This window comes from Prosopis cineraria, unplaced genomic scaffold (genome assembly GCF_029017545.1).
Source record: "Prosopis cineraria cultivar Desert tree isolate PC_DT_omini unplaced genomic scaffold, ASM2901754v1 PC11, whole genome shotgun sequence".
Lineage (NCBI taxonomy): Eukaryota > Viridiplantae > Streptophyta > Magnoliopsida > Fabales > Fabaceae > Prosopis > Prosopis cineraria.
The window spans coordinates 10,093,734-10,105,084 of NW_026555342.1; the positions used below are offsets into that span (position 1 = coordinate 10,093,734).

General features: G+C 33.2%; 1 non-coding gene and 1 pseudogene across 1 annotated transcript; both read right to left on the reverse strand.

Moving 5' to 3' along the window:
• Nucleotides 1–3,437: 3,437 nt before the first annotated feature.
• On the reverse strand, nt 3,438–8,025 carry LOC129285370 (uncharacterized; annotated as a pseudogene).
• Nucleotides 8,026–10,025: 2,000 nt separating this feature from the next.
• Nucleotides 10,026–10,097, reverse strand: TRNAT-UGU (transfer RNA threonine (anticodon UGU)). The gene has a single exon. It is a non-coding gene; the product is annotated as a tRNA-Thr (tRNA).
• Nucleotides 10,098–11,351: the final 1,254 nt, after the last annotated feature.

An 11,351-nucleotide genomic window follows, 5' to 3' on the forward strand; every position in this document is an offset into this window, starting at 1 on the left:
AATATTTTTTTTTCAAAAGTTTTATAGGTTTGTTGGTCAATGTAAAAAAAAAAATTAGTCCAAAACTCCAAATTGAAAGAATCTTACGGTTTTTTGCATCAAATTATAATATAATTATAATAAGATTTGAAGAAAAGTAATACTCGGACGAATTGCTACTATATATACGTGTGCACATTGTAATTATGAGGTCCACGTGCAAATGTTAATCTACTCGTCACAATTCAATAATCAAAGCTTCATATCTTATTAATCACATACATCTAAGCACAAGCATCTGAATCACCTCCAAGAGACCACAATTTTTCAAAAATTAAAAATTCACATTTACTAATCAGGCGCTTAGCCACAATAATCTCAATGATCACCTTGAGCATCCACATTTCCGGGAGAGAGATTCACATTTATTTATCACACTACTAGTCGCAAATATTTTAGTTGGGGCAAGTTACGTACCCATCATAACATCCTAATTAGGAAAATATACTAAGGTATATATAAATAGATATATGGATTAAAAAAATTACCATCCATCCTATCGTCTGAAGCATAAATTTCAGAGTGTATTGTGGAACAAGGTAGTACCAAAACTAACCATTGTTACCTCCCATGCATATTCATTGACATGGTTGTATGAGTGCCTATAGTTTTTAATCTGATGCTTCAAGCTCATGCTATTTTTTGGATAGGAAAAGCATTAAAAAAAGGCCTTTGATAATGAGCCTTTGAGATGCCAAACTCAACACACTTAATGAGAAAGCAAAACTTTAGCCAAAATCTTGGAGAAGAATGGCCCAAACCGAGCTCACAAGTGAGGGAAAAATAAGATTAGCGTGTTTTAGTTAAAAACTCTTACAGGGAATTGGCTGCAAATATTTTTCACATTTCCCCCCAAAATTATAATTTTTGCAGGACCTTTTGGAAATGAATTTTCGCACCCACCCACTCCTAAAATGTTAATTTCTTTCAAAAATAATTTATCTTCATGAGCCGTCTTTTTAATAATTTTATTAATTAAATGCTAAATGCTGATGTTTACCCCTTTAATTAATATAATTAAACTGTGGGAGGCTACAAAGAGCAAAGTATTGATCATAGGATTTGATCTGATGTTATAAGAAAAAGATATTATTTTATCCTTGTCGTTGTTAGTAATAAAGAAAACAATTCACTAGAAAATATTTAAAAATTATGGAAAATTAATTGTTAAAATAGCTTAAACTCTTATGTTAAACACACCATAAACCTTATATGTTCTTAATCTATCTTATAATTTCTAGATATAAAACTTTTTTATCTTTAACATTTTCTCTACTACTTTTCTGTTTCTTGATACTCTCAAGTATACTTAATATAAATAGTTTAACATAATATCAAACCTTTGTTGTTTTTGGCCAAGTTCAATGGTAAATTCAATAAACCAAAAACAAGTAGATTCTGATATTATACTAAACTTTTTATATTAAGTATGTTTGACGGTACTAACAACTTGTGAAGGTCTTTTTTTTTAACTAGTTTTGTGTCTAATTATTTCAAATGCGTCAAAGTATTTATTATATATAAAAAATTTTAATTTGATACTAAAAACAAGTTTCAAGCCATTGTCTGTAGTGGTGAAAGATATCATTTGAAGATGTAAACATACAGGGAATGTACAAGCCTTAAATAGCTCATTTGTGGAGCTTTGGGTCTAATCATTTTAAAAAAGTAAAGTGCTTATGAATAAATATCAATGAAAAGTGGAGGCCCTAACCCTGCCCTAAATGTTTTGTCAAAAATTTTATAAGCACAATGTTCCAAAAAAAAATAACACTTAGGCCAGGTCCCATTATATTTTTAATGCACCCATAAATTTGAATTCTAAAAGGTCTTGATCTACCACAAGTCTCTAAATTCACACCCAACTAGCTACGTCTTCCTTAAGAAATGGCTACAATTTCCCTAATTTTTTTGCTCGAGGTGCTTGAGAAGGGCAACACTGCAAGGATTTAACTATTTCACTTCTTGATCTTTGCTATTTTTATGGATCTTGTCATTGTCTATGGATCATGTCAGAAAAATGAAATATTTGGACTTATTTAATAGATCTCAGACGATCTATTTCTTGAATTAACTTCAACAATTTCTTATCAATGCAAAGATTTGATTTTAATTAAAACATATTTTTGGCAAATCTAAATCAACTATGATCACATGAGTGAGATATTCATGTGAGAAATTAGGTACATGAAAGATCTAGTGTTGATCTGTTCTTAAATCACTCGACTATCTCTAAAGCCGATATTTTACGGACTTAGTTTTTCAATAGCTAGAAAACAGGAACACCATTTTTTCTTAGCAACTCTAGAATGTCCAAATTTTATATGGATGGTCTATATTCTATATTTCAATTTTATTTTTTTAGTATAATTAATGTATTTTTAATATCGAATATTAAACAAATTTCTGTTTCAATTTTTTTAATTATAAAATTTTAAAATGTGAAAAAAATTGTGTATAAATTCTTAGTAGCCTATATCAAAAACCATGAGAATTACTGCTAGAAATTGTGACCGGAAGACAAGCAATTCAACATAATAAAAATTTGATTGAATGGGCACAGCTATATGACCAGATTCTGTAACTCGATTGATGGAGCTAGCGGATCCTAGTGTGAGTGAGTCATTTGACTTGGATCAACTCTAGACAATAAAACGAGTTCTTAGGATTCTGTATGATACTTCAGAACCCATGAACAATGGGTTTCTTTAAGATATTGAAGATGAGTGTGAAGGGAATCAGCAGAGTGGCAGAAGGAGCAGAGGTAAATACACAGAAATGAAGCATTATCTCAGAGTAGGGATGGTAGATATCTAGTTTCTTCTTCAGGTACATCCACGTCTTATTGCAGCAGAAGCTTTATACTTGAGACAAGTTCCCCACAATCTCCTTCGAATATATAATGTGTCAAAGACAAATATCATTAGGTTCAGCGGCAATCAAAGCCTCTTATTGGAATTTCATGTACTCCAACTTACTAAGGTTGTGGACTTGTAAAGCATTTACATGTTGAATTTTGGGTAATGAGAAGATAATAGCTACCTCTTGCTTCAATAATCCGCATTGGCATAAAGTTGCAAAATGTCAAACACAAGTGAGAACAATACGCAATACTCGTTAACTACCCACTCCAAAAGAAATATATGTTGCATTTTGAAACAGGCAATTATTTGCAAAATCCATGTTGAATGACCGGGAAATCATGTTTTAGCATATAAAAAATCTGCTGTGTTCTATTCTACTTCAGCAGCAATGCCTCGTATTAATTGTAAATAAATATTAGTTAATGCATTAAAATGATCAGAACTCCAACCATACACATAATATGATGAAACACAAGACACGGACTGAATATAAGATGGAAGTAAAGAACAATATCTAATGATTGAACATATGGGTAAGTAAAAAATTGCTTTCAAGGAGTGAGAGTTGAAGTACAAAGGACGAGAAGTTGCTTCACATACATGTCTCTTGAGTGGTGACTCCTATAAATAGTTTACCAGCAGCAATGACACTAAAAGAAAGACAACATAATTGTTGAACAAATTTAAATACATGTAGGGCACAGTGACTATTAAAAAACACATCGCCCTACACAACTTTACAAGACTAGAGGGTTAACAAAGGCAAGTGGAAAAGGACAAGGCCGGTAGAGTAAACAGCATTTCCTAACCAGTCATTGCATATATTCAAATAAAATAAACCAGAAGAGTTGAAAGATAGAGCAGTCAATTGCCTAAATTTTCTACTCACCCACAGCAGCCAGGAACTTCCTGTTGCTTACTGGTTCTTCATGTAATTCCACCACGTCACTCACTTTATCAAGCAAATCCTCCAACTTATCCACACCAAATCTCTGATATTCCAATGGTTTTTTATACCGTTGCTGGTATATTGCTTGAAAACAACCTAGAAATATTCGGCAAGAATAGCTGACTAGAATCTCTTGTAGCTCATACTTGAACTGCTCAAGATTGTCATCAATCTCACATCTGGATGCTCTTCCCTGATGGCTCTTTCCTATTCCACTTCTATCATCCTGCTCTTCAATGACTATTCTATCCTCATCTGAGTACTCATCTGAAGAGCATCCACCGGTGACAACATCCACATTCTCGTCCTGAGCCCCCCTTCCTTTCTTATCTTTCTGTGCCAGAGCCAAAGGAGGTGCACTTGGGCTTGCTTTCCAATTCCGAAGATACACAAACTTCCGATTCCCCTTCCCTTTTACAGCCATGGTGTCACCCATCTTCTTGAAAAGATTTACTAGCTTGAATGCTCCATATTCCGATACATAAAGAGGCCTCCCAAAAATTTATGGTACTCAGCTGGAACACGAGTTAGAGGCAGGCATCCTCCTGAAAGTTCAAGCAACTTTACAAACTGGCCCTTGAGACCATTTAAATCCCCAGGTTGTACCCACGATGAGCATTCATTTTGGTCAATGGAAGACAAAGGCCCTCCTGAAACATCATTATATGCAATAGGAAGGCTGTGTGACCTTAAAGTTGTAGGAAGAGAGGACACATTTATTGTGTTGCTGTTATATTCAGACAACGATTGTGACACAACCGAGAAATCCCTAGAGTTATAGTAGCTTTGTGACATTCCTCTGTAAACTATCGCTTCTTCTTCATTTTGTCCATTCGTACTGTCATTGATATGGATCCCCATCAGATATCCAGCAACCTCAGCTGGACTCATATGAGGTGGCACCAAAGGCTTTGAGGGAGGCACAAAGCCTTCACCACGAGCCACACTAGGCCAGTCCCAAACAAATTTACCAGCATTACTTAGGGCAGATGAAACACCCACACCAGCTGGGGTGACAAGAATAATAGTATAACCACGTTGACCAAGAATGTGAAGTGCTGGAGCAAAATCAACATCCCCAGATATTAGCATGATGGAAGATGGTGGAGGGTTGTCGAGGGCAAACAAGAACATATCCACCAAAATGGCCTTATCAGCAGCATCCTTTCTCCCATTGGGAACATCAATGAGTTTAACTCCAGTTCTCTGACAACCCTCTCTGAGTCGCCTAGGGAAAGCATTGAAATCGCCATAAGCAGAAAACATCATAACAACTCCTTTAATTACTGGGTGTACCCTCAAAGCCATTCTTATATTACCAGCTACATCTTCAGGGCGCACATCACTTGGGACTGGACAATTTTCAATGTCCCACAGAATAGCCACTGGGCCATCCAAGGAGCTACGAGGCTGCTGGATCAAAGGACAATGAAGCATGTTGGCAGTTGATTCAGCCATATTGTTTCCCCTCTGTTCTAAGGAGTCTGAAGACACCATTTTTGTTGATTTATTATGGGTAGCCATAACTACAATAGAAAACCAATAACTCCCTACATAGAATGGTTCAAATATGTCATCAAACAGTGAAATGAATTGCAACAAAATGACATGGCTCACTCAACAAACAAAATTAAACTTATTTTCTTTTCACTATCTAATCAGCAACAAGCAAAGATTCTCAGGGCTCCAAGAATCGAAACTGGCTACAAAGGCTAGCAAACAATAATTAAAACCATAAGATCATTATCCAGAGTTTCTCAAGTCCAAGAAAGCTAATGCAAGATTGCACAACTTCACAGAATGTACAACCGCAAAAATAGGAAAGGGAAGAGCAATTATGAGATTATCGACCCCAATGATGATCAAAGACATGATACTCAAAGCAGAAATCTATCACATTTCTTAACTTTACCCACATCTATAACGCTCAGTAGTCTAAGCCAAGCATTTACCAATTTATATCTGAATGACTAGGGCATCCAAAAAATAAACTTCTTGCTGAGCAGTATTTTAATTATTTAAAAACATACTTATCTACCAATTCAGAACTAATATACTAACATTAAAGTAAACCATAGAAGCAAAACACATAATATGAAAATAAGCAGCAATCCATTCAAGCTGTTCATTTTTTGGGTTACCAAGCAGAAATTATATTGATTACAACCAAATTGACCAAAATTATTCAGCTTTTCTTTTTTATCACAAGATTTTGTCTTTGACGAGCAGATTAGACTCTTCTAGAAGAAAGGCCAAGGAACACAAAATCCGCAAACTGAGAAGTTAATGGTCCAAGAAAAGAAGAAATGCGCACCAATAATAATTCCGCGGTAATTAAAGGAAAATTACTCGGTGTTTCAATGGAAACAAACAAGCCTCATAGAATCTCATATGAGAAATGAAGAGTTTGAAATCCCAAAACAAGAGGAAGGAATGGTTGTTTAATTATGCCATCGCCCGCAAATCCAGAAGATCTGAATAAGAAGCAAAGGAGTAATCAATCCCAAATATGTTTACTATCGAGGAGTGTAAAAAGTAATTTTGCATATAGGTATGAACATGATACAAGAGAGAGAAGGGGAGACCTGGAGTTGAAGCAGAAGGAAGACAGTTGGTTTCTTCTCTCACAGAACAAGTTGTTTGGTGTTGTACGTGACAAATGAAGTACAAGATTTTAAACTAGCTTATTAGTTTTTGGAAGTATCGCACCTTGGGCCCCTAAACTAGAGAAATTTGATTAAGACCTAATACATTTTGAATCTATTTGACAGGCCCGAGGGCTCTAGATCAATTATGTTTTAGCAAGAAAAGATGCATCTACCCTTAATGAATGAGAAAGAGAATAAGCTGGAATTGGTGAAGACAAAGATGCACAAATAAAGAAGTTAGCCAATCTTAAGGATCAAAGCTACCTCAGCTTCAATTTTACTAGACTAACTCGCAAGGTGGGTAAATGTCAAATGCATCCATCCTATGGCTCGGCCCTTATTGGCCTAGGCCCTGAAGCCTAATTTCCCTAAAAATGCCCTGTTTTTAGGCTCGACCCTTATTTAAAGGGCTCAAGGCTAGGCCCTTAAGCACATTTAAACAATAAAAATAAAAACAAAATCAAAGAATCAAAGCACGAGCTTAAGTCCAAGACATTGTTAGTTGCATCTTCTTTGCCACCCTTCCACTAGTGCTCTCTAATTGGAGTTTTCATGTCCAACTCTTTAAAGGGTGACTTTGGTCCTGTAATAACATGTAACTTATGAGGTGTATAAAATAATTTTAATACAATTCCCCACACTAAAGTCAACAGCAAAATAACATGATCTAGAATTTTTAACAACCAAAATTAGTGATGTGAACTCCACCACAAACAACTCATGAACTTAAACTGGATGCAAGGCAACAAAGAATAACCTTTGGATGCTTTCGAATGAAAAGCTTCAGACAATCCAGCTTCTCTTCACAGAATTTCCTTAATTGATGATTCCAAGGACAAGGCGTAAGATGCTTCTCCAGAATGGTGTTGACGCCCGCGTTCTCATTGACTCTAGAAATCATGTGCATGACATCCTCTTAAAAATTGAATTTTCTAAACTGTTATCAGACAGTAAGAATGTAAACAGAGCAGCATCTTCATTTTTCTTTTGTAACGTAGCAGCATATAAAGCAGAAGAAATTAGCAGTGTGGCTCACGCGTGGTCAACTACAACGAGATCGGTTTGGTGAAACAGCCATTCAACTGTCCAAGATATGAACTTGTTCCTGAAAGAGTTGCACAAATAGATTCTTATTTGACTTAAATGATGAAATTCCTGCCTTGGCAAACCTAACCACCTGAATAATCTAAGCTCCAAACAACTAATAAGCAGAGATAGAGGCGTAGCAGAGACTCAGTCAATCAGATAGACAATAATCAGTTTAAAACAGAAGCAGCCGAGATCAGATAAGAATCAAAGAATTAGATAGAGGCGAGAGCACCTGAAGTCGAGATCGAGAACCGTGACAGAGGCAAGAACGAGCACCCACGGTTCTCTATCCAGAGGGGTTCGTCGCGAACAGCTAGAGGAGTCCGTCGAGAGATCGTCGCCGATATCGAGCTGGCCGAGAAGTGAGCACCCTGAAGGAGAAGACGCCGACAATCTGAAATCGTGAGCGAGAGCCGAAAAGAACTGTGACTCCCTCCTCGATATTGAGAAATTGAGATCCGAGATTGTGAGGCCGAGAAGGAAGAGGCTGAGTTGCTGTGATGGTGACTCGCAAGCCCATTTTAATTTTAAAACAAAAACAAAAACTTTAATATCAAAAATAAAATAACCGGCTAACTAAACGAGTTATGGAATCAAAATAATAATTGTGAGCTTTGGCAATAAAGAATCAACAAAAAAAAAAAAGATTCAGAATTAGAGCAAACATTCGAGGCTTCTGAGAGAAAATAGGATATTCAACATTTAGGATATTAATTGAAAACCACTCTAAAAAGTATACAATACAAAAAGAACAATTAATTAAACAATTAAGAACAACATTACTATAATCACAAGTGAAGAGATGTTCTCAAAACTAGGTACCTGGACAAATTAAAATTTTATGTTATTGTATGATTTAATTTTGTATTTGATATGAACTAGAATCAAACCCTGTGCATTGCACAGATATGATTAAAATTCATTTGAGAGAGACAAACATAAAAAAAAAACAAAAACAATTTAAATTAGAACATGAACAATAAATATTATGTCAGCAAATATATAAGAATATAGACCCTATGCACACTGATACTATTTAAAGATCTTGTTAAAAATTTTACCATTTAAAGATTAAAACATCATTTATAAAAAAAATAGACATAAAGTTATTGTTATTTTACATGTCATTTATTTATAATCAAATTAAACTATTAAGTCAATATCATGAAATTGTAGAATTTAAATACAAGAAAGAACCTTTTTTTACTTATTTAATCAAATTAAACTATTAAGTAATACAATATCATAAAATTTTGTAGAATCTTTTTAATCACTTATTTACAAGAACAACGTTTGAATGAATAATAAGTAAGAGACATACGTGACACTTCTTTATATTAAATTAGTTTTGATTTTATATTTTTTAAGAGATATACTTTAAAAACACAGTTATAAATTATCTTTAAACTGTTAATTTAAAGTCACAAATATGTAGTCTTGATAATGTAAATACATCAAATACGTCTTTTAATGTAAATACATTTGAAGTCACAAAAAATTAATTTATTTCTAACGTATATATGTTGTGTTTTTTATTTTCCATTTTTAATCTTTATGTAATAATTGCTGGTCAGAAAAAAAAACTTCATGTAATAATTAATAAAAGTGATATTTTTATCTTATATAATGACAAATGATAAAAATTAAACTATGAGCTTTGCATTCAAAGCCTTCAAAATTTGGAGCAAGTCTTAAATCACTTTTCTAGGATTAATTATCATCTAACTATTCCCAAAATTTGATTTTCAGTAGAGCAAAAACGCCAATAATAATACTTGGGTTGTTGATTTCTTGTGATTTGGAAAGGAGATAATGAATGAGAACTTTTGTAATTTTTTTACTACCTGTAATTCTGTTATTCATGACATCATTATGATAGGTTTTGATACTCTGAACCTTTTAACACCCTTGACTATCATTCCCTCCTTCCTCGAGAAGTTGGGTGATATTGAAAGGTATTAATTATTTTATTTGGTTTGCTTTTTGCCTTGCACAGTGTATCTACAACGTTTTGTTGTTCTAATCAATGAAATGATCCTTGTTTCTATTTAAAAAAATATAAGAAATTTGATCCCTTGGATTGTGTTAGAAAAAAAAAGCACAAATATATATTTCTTCAATTGAACAACAAACTCAAAGGTAAGATGTTAATTGTTCTTATAATTATCCTTGGCAAATTTGTATTCATGATTGATGAGGGATAACAATCAAATCAAGAAATCAAACTCACTTTAATTTAAAAGTCTAATGTCATTTTTCAACTTACAGATACACTTTTAATTATTATTATTTTTTATATTTTAAAACTCTTAGCTCAATAAAGAACAATAATGGGCCTTGCATGGAGAGGGAATGGATATTTGTTAGCGACTAAAATAATAAACACATGGAGGTGAGTGCACAGAGCCGTCAAAAGCACGACGGAAAAATATAAATTGCCCCCATGCAGGATCGAACTGCAGACCTTCAGTTTACAAGACTGACGCTCTGCCACTGAGCTATAGGGGCTGATGATGCACGCGTGATAACACATTAAATTACTTATTAAAGAGACAGAAATAAAAATCTATAGGAATTCTTTTATCACAATTTCTGTAATTTTTTTGGTACGAAAAAGTTCGATGGTAGAGAGTAGACGTGGAGTACGCTCATGGAAGCTTACAGTCTTTTTGTAAAAAAACACTGATTATTCGGTGTTTACTGGTTTCTTCTCAATCTCATCGCACAACTGCACAAGCCGTCAATTATGTATGATGATACTTCTTTGTCTCCACAAAGTCTTGTTATCAGCATCTGCAATTTCGTACTTTGCCATCATATTTGCCGTTCGCTCCGAGAAGACATTTGGCGGCAACTGGCACTTTTACTGGCCAAGAAATGAAACGACGCGTTTTGTTACTGACATGGTGACATTGCAAATCACAGAAAAGCCGAAAAGGTTCCCAAAAACCAGGAGGGGAAAAAAAAAAAAGAAAATAATTGTGGGTGAGCGCGCAAAAAAAAAAAAAAAGCAGGGAGGAGAATGAACAGAAAATTAAAAGAGAAAATGAAAGTTAGCTCCAAAATATTAAATTAGTAATATTTAATTCTCTCATAATTTTTTTAAAAAATAAGTTTAAAATATTAATTCAAATAATTAAAAATTTAAAAATTTTAACTACAAATAAGTATTTAAATATTAAATGTAATTATTAAATTGTAAAAAAATATTTGTAATTGTTTAAATTAATATTTATAACTTATCTATATGTATATCTATCTCTTTACATCTGGTAAAGTTCAATGAATTTTTACGGTTCAACAGTTTTTAAAACAGTAAGACTACATTAATTTTTCAAAAAATATTTTTTTAGTTCTTTCATTTTTGTAGAGATGGGAAATTTTGAGAAAACTTAAGAATGGGCCATGTTTAAAAAGGTAGTGATGGGACCCGTGATTAGAAAAAGATAAAAGTGAGATAAAAATAAAATAATAAATATGAAAGTTGTAATAAAAAATGTAAGTATTGATCCTCATATGCAACAATGATAATAAATGGTAGAATGAATTACAAAGCTAAATAAAAATTTATAAAAATAAAACATTTATATTATTCAAATTTTAATTTATTAGTGAATAAAAATCTTAAAATAATAAATTTTTTTATATTTTTAACATATGATCTATTTTATAAGTATTTTTGCATAACAATTGAATCATTAATTATTATTTTTAATTTTATTATTTTAATATTTTTCATGAGTATAGGAAAAAGTTATACAT